Below are 6566 nucleotides of genomic sequence, written 5' to 3'. Positions count from 1 at the left end.
TCAGGCAACTTTGTGGACCGAACCTGCCTCCTGTGGTTCCTAATTTACTGTGGGCTTGGCTCGGGCTGCTTCAGGTAATGTGGACCCACTGCTTTTGTTTCACTTGCTTTAAATTGCAGCTTGAGATGCACTGTGGTGCTGGTGCATGTGTGCATGCATTTCATTGTAGGTAGTGGCATACGTTTACACTCACTCTCTAATAAGAGCCAATACAATGTTTGTTTTTTTTGTGAATAAAATTAGTTTATGTGTAGATTTTTTTTTAGCTGGATTGTGCAAAAAATACAACTACCATTTTCCACAATTTTTTTAATACCACATTTTTTTTTTACTACTTTTTCCAATACTAAAAATGCACCATGTTGAATAGTAATAATAATAATAATAATAATCCCGTTGTTTTATCATATTGAAGGGTTAAATGATCACGTCAACCAGAAGAGTGTCTCCTGATACACCTGAAGTTCGGATCTCCTTCAGCCTTGACGGCACATCAGGTACACACACACACACACACACACACAGCTGTTGCCCACTATATCAAAATGCTGATAACAACTTATTTTAAGTTGATCATTTAAGACCGTCCAAAGCCTTCAGACCTCCTCGCTGTCTTTCCAGTATGTGTGGAAAGCATGCACCGCATTCTTCCCACCAAAATGGACCACACATACCCCCCCATACCACATGCACCCCCCACACCCCGTCACTTCAAATGCATTCATTCTTCTTGTGCACCACAGCTGAGACAGGTGTTCCCTCTATTTCTGTAGACATGTTAACAACAAACTGTTCTGGACCACTCAAAGCTCCATTATGACATCATCCACATATTATTGGATGCCGCTTGCAGATACTGTGGATTTTTAACATTACTCTTTGTCTTTTTTGGAAACATTATGTAACTGTACATGGCCTAAAAAAACGTAATCTTCTAAAATTTAGATCATTTTAGTCAGGAGTCGCCAAAATGCCATTCAGGCGCCATTTGTGGCCCTTAGCTTATTGTTTATTGTTCTGCGGCACTTTCTATAAATACTGTATACACCGCGCTTCTTCTTTGTGGCTTCACTCTATCATTGTTCTTCAAAATATATGAATTAATAAATCACTGCTATGTTGTGGTTGAATACAGCCAGCAAATGTTACATATTTGTGGCCTAAATTAAAAATTTCGAAATCAACAAAAACCCCCAAATATAAGGCATTCTGAAAATGCATTGAAAGACATGTTGTAATATACAGTAAAGTCTCGTTATATCGATATCGGTTATATCGATAGTACTGCTTATTACGATACTATTTTCATTTCCCGGCAAATTTCTAGGTTTTTATGATATAATTAGTTCTGGTTAGTACGATACCCGGTTATTACGATAATCCGGTTACTATGATGCCCTTTTCATCTCCCGCCAGCCAATTTGGTCTGCTTATAGCGATACAAAAGCAGCTTAAAGCTGAATCAATATTTGCTTAAAGATTTCAATACCACCATTAGCGAAATCTGTAAACGGCGTATTGTTTGATTTTCGGCTAACACCGTTTTGGCTTTTCCACCGACGGACGGTAATTAGAGGATTACAGGTAATTAATATGAGGTAAGTATTAAACAATCTTTTGAGGTAAAGGAGTAAATATTTGTATAATTTAGAGGGAAGATTCAGTGAATAGACTTAGTGTTTTCAGATGTGTTCAATATTCTTGGCACTAGCTTTACTGATAAATTATGAAAGTAAACTTACGGTATTGCTTGATCAAAGAAGCAATCTCTTGTTGTTTGAAATAAATCAATACATGTGTATCTTAAAGATTAACATGATAAGTAAATCTACAATACTAGTAAACATCAAAAGGGATGAAAGCAGGTATAAATTGGAGTTGTGAAGCTCGTGAAGCGTTTTAGAGATAAGATCCGCACGAACAATTGAATTATTGAAACAAAAAAATTATTGTGTTGTATTCAGATAATGTGTTGTATTGCAATAATCACTGTTTTTCATATGTACATGCTGGCGTTCGTGGTTTCTCTCGTGTGTATAGAACAATGTCGAGTGCATTATTGAATATTTACTCAGAGTCACTATTGCAAGAGTGCGTTATGAAAATAATAAACGTTGAAAAAAAAATGTGACCCATCTGACTTTAACCGAATTGTGTTATGTATATGAATGCAATCATTTTTTGCAACAATGTTTATGGTTTTGTCTGCTGAAGTGTGAGGATTTTGCATTGGTTGAATTTTAGAAAAGAAATCGTCATTAAAAAAAGTGTAAAGACGTTTTTATTTAATGCATAAGTTTATTTTTATTTAGTACAAAAGCATGCTAGATACGCAATCCATGAACTCAAGGAGAAAATTACATGCCATATCAAAGATCCCCCATTTATCGCCCACTTTTAATGCAGTTCGGCGCAGGATCGGATATATCGATAGTCCGGTTATATCGATATTTTTTCCGACTCCCGAGAATATCGATATAACGAGACTTTACTGTATGTAGGATTCTACACTGGTCTGGAAAAATAGTAAGTAAAAAAGTACAGCAAGGAATTTTCCCAATCCTAGCGTGTGAGTGCTTATTACAGTATGTCTCATTTCTTTCATGACTCTCACTCATTATTAGAGATATTGGCTTTTTTGCCGATAACCAATATGCCGATATTGTCAAACTCACAATGTCCGATTCCGATATCAACCGATACTGATACGTGTAACATCACATTTTTTTAGCGGTGTTTCACAATTATTTTCTGTTATCCGTTTATAATCAACTCCTATACCATTTATTATCTCCTATACAATTAGCGTCAGAAACCGTAGACAAACACTGTAGAGTGGGCGTGTCTAGAGGCGGACCGTGGGTGGAATACATTAAAACAGACGTTTTTTGCGGGAATCACAAAATACAAACAAATACAGATGAATAGGTGCAGATTCTGGAAGAACTAGAAAGCTTTCTGTGCTGGTTATGGTGTGGAGCAGGAGTCCACAGCTCAATACAAGGGGACCAAAAATGAGCATAATAGATCCCCTTTAAGACACTGTGAGTAAGAATGAACAATCCAATGAAGATTAAGATGGTCTGTCTGTCCGCCATTATTCATTTTCATTTTTTGTTGCCCTTTTTGTAGCAACAATACTGTTAAACTGATGCTCAAGAGGGTATATTGTAGTACCACAGTGTGTTCCAAACATTGCTTTTATGCACACAGAGGAGGTAGTAAGTACTCCAGAACTTGGAACACCTGTGGGAATTAGTAGTAGCAACTACCAAGGCTTCATCAACCTCCATTTCTGCAAAACAGCTTCCCAATCTTTGTATAATTCTGAAATATACAGTACATCATTTTTCTATTTTGGGTAACCATAGCCTTTTTTCACCTCTGGCACTTCACCACTTACCGGGGGGTACATTGTGGTCATCTCCCAGCAAGCATGACTAGTGTACTGGTTGCTGGTCCTCCGCCACTGATGTGAGTCCTGCAAGGATGTTTTATGCAGTCGGTCCAGGTCGTGTCCAGCAGCAGGACAGCTGCTGTAGCCATGTCAGGGTCAAGTTCACCCCCCCCCCCACCTCCCGCTCTCTGATTCACTGTTCAGCTTTTAGAACCCAGACCTATTTTTATGACCGCTGGTGCTGAGAAGATCCCTCAGTCGACCTCTGGCTCTGTTTCGTCTTCCCTCCTTGTGGCTCAGCTCCAGAAGTGACCCGGTTCATCCTGAGGGTTGGCCCTGTCCTCATGTTCTGCATAGCTCCAACCTGCAGCACCAGAAGGCTTTTATTATTATCATCCGTGATGGCTGCAGGCTGCTTTTAGAAGGTTGCATCACGCCAGGATTGTCATCATGTGTTCCACAGGGAGGGATTACTAGCCAGGCACGTACATGTGCTCTGTTAGTTTACTGTTCACATGACAGCTGCTCGTTTACGCTCACTGGGCACTTACTGAGGTACGTCCATCCAGTCTCATCCAATACATGTCATGCTTACTTCTCATTGACACGGGCAGAGAGGTCATCATTTCACAATATCTTTCTTTTTCTGCAGTAGTTTGTGTGTCAGTTAAAGTGGATAGAAATCATACTTTTGTTACATAGCAGTCCATTTTCTTAACGATGGAACAGGTTTTCAAGCTCTGGCTTTTCGGTAGCCATGCCTCCCGCTAGCTATAGGCTGGGCTGCACCAGAATTCCTTACCTTGTAGATGCGAGATGCCATAAACACTTCCTGTCCCTCACTTTTGATATCTTCCGGGTATGCCTCTGTGCCATACTGAATACTGATAAAATCAAATAACAAATCAATGTCCACCCCGAATAAACATGTATATAAATGTTATTACATCATCTCATTGTTGTTATTTGACAGATGCACAAGATGTGGACAAACTCTCCCAGACTTTTCCAGATCTTGAACAGCGACTGCAGGTATGCGTGAAGACAAAAAACATGGCTGACCATCTCATGCAGTGTGACATGGGAAATTACACTCAGAGGTGTTTCCCACGGTGCAAAATTTGGACCGTCACTAAAAATAGATTTGGCGCTCCTTCAGGTCGTTCCTCGCCACATCATATTTTGTGGCTTTACTGTATCACATTGTCAAGCATATATTCATTAAAAAAAATTGTAGTTTTAAATATTCATTATTCAGCAATTTCTACCTAGTTGTGCCGACTTTAAGCATTTTCAAGCATAAGAATGGCCAAATTAACTAACATTTAAACATTTAAAGTAAAAAAATATGTCACAACACGCACCATAATAATAACATAATGATAACAACAATAAAAGGGCTTTCAACACAGATCACAAAAGCCAGTTACACTTAATGTAAGTCATCGGTATCGGCCTATTTCACTCATGGCTGACCGCGATTAATGAAATCATACCCCAAGCATGCTGTAAGGCAGGGGTCCCCAACCACCGGGCCGTGGGCAACGTTCAGTGCAGTGATAAAACCACTAAAGCACTTAATGTTGTTATTGAGTGCTAATGTGTGGATTTGTTTGCTGCACTTCTGTGAAGAACAAAGTCCGGGCTCGTTCCGGTGGATGGTGGCTCTGTTTTCATTTACTGCTGTTCCTGTCTTACTTTTACACAATATACAAGAAATAAGATCAATTAGATCCCTATTATGTACGTATGTGGTGCTAGCGCTGCTAATGCTATTTGGACCCATTGTCATCTTCAGTCATGGTCACATTGACACAAGACCCCAAATAGCAGCCCTCGTGTATGCCTGCCAGTAAACTAGCAGCTTATAACTCAAATTTTAGCTTGCAGTCGAGAGACGGCTTGCATGTAAAAAGGACTCGTTAGGTGGGACACTCGTGTGCCAAGGAAACGCTGTATAAATGATAATAAAAAATACTGACAGTACTTTTCACTTTTCTCTGGCAGTTGGTGTACTCTGTGACAACACACTTCACAGCGACAGTAGATATAGATAACTTTGGTCTTGTTGTGAGAACCATCTGCCAGGGCTTTGAAGCTAAACATAACATTCAAAATCCCCTTTTCTTTGTCCATTTCTACTCAATATTTATTCCTGCTTGTGGCACCACATCCATAGCTGCGATGCTGGGGGTCAAACAGGGTGTGTGCAAGTTAATCACATGTCAAAAAAATAATAATAGTGCTGTTAAAGAAAATTTCAGCCCTATCCATCCATCCATTTTCTATGCTGCTTATCCTCATTAGGGTTGTGGGGATATGCCTATCCCAGCTGACTTTGGGCAGGGCACATATAGACAAACAACCATTCACGCCCACAAAATGAATGAATGAATAATAATAATGTTAATACAGGCTACTGTTGCAGCCCTGATCTAAAACTGAACCCCCAATACCACTTCCTGTCTGACACATGGAAGACATTTACTGTGACACACAAGTTTTAAATGGCCAATTTTCTATATATGGTTGTTATTTCATGTCTAGATAATGATTGCTTGTTAACAGGTTCTCTATGCTAAAATTACAAAAAGTATTTCCTTCATAAAGAAGGAATCTTACTTTGAAGAAATTCACTCATCACAGATGTGGAACAAATTCACAGGGACAAACACAGGATTTCAGTCTAATGTCTGGGAATGGAGCTTGTTGTTCCAACTCCATACAGCAGATGGCAATGCTGCGGTAACGCTGCTTCTTAACACACCTCATATATCATACTTTATCACATACTACAGTATTAATTGGCCCTGTACCCTAGAAACCGCCCATGAATGATACCGGGAAAGGCCGAAATGATACTGTGTCAAAGCCCAGGGCAGTGATACTGATAAACTATAGAGTTTAACCATGTCAGTATCAGCCCCCGTGGCTGTCCAATCAGAGCGCACTGCTCTGGTATCGTGCCCGTGAAACAACCAATCAGAGAACAGCGCACGAGCGTTTGTTTTGCTGCCGTCTGTGCTCTGTCAACATGTCAGCGGTTGACACTCCCGGCGAAAGACAAATAGGGAAAATAGCAAACAGAATATTAGAAATGGAACGTTTTATCACCATTAATGAGGAGGACACTCTTGAAATGATCGAAAAAACTAAAAATGCAAATACA

Source organism: Doryrhamphus excisus, chromosome 11, assembly GCF_030265055.1.
Source record: "Doryrhamphus excisus isolate RoL2022-K1 chromosome 11, RoL_Dexc_1.0, whole genome shotgun sequence".
NCBI lineage: Eukaryota > Metazoa > Chordata > Actinopteri > Syngnathiformes > Syngnathidae > Doryrhamphus > Doryrhamphus excisus.
This window is presented reverse-complemented; position numbering follows the sequence as displayed.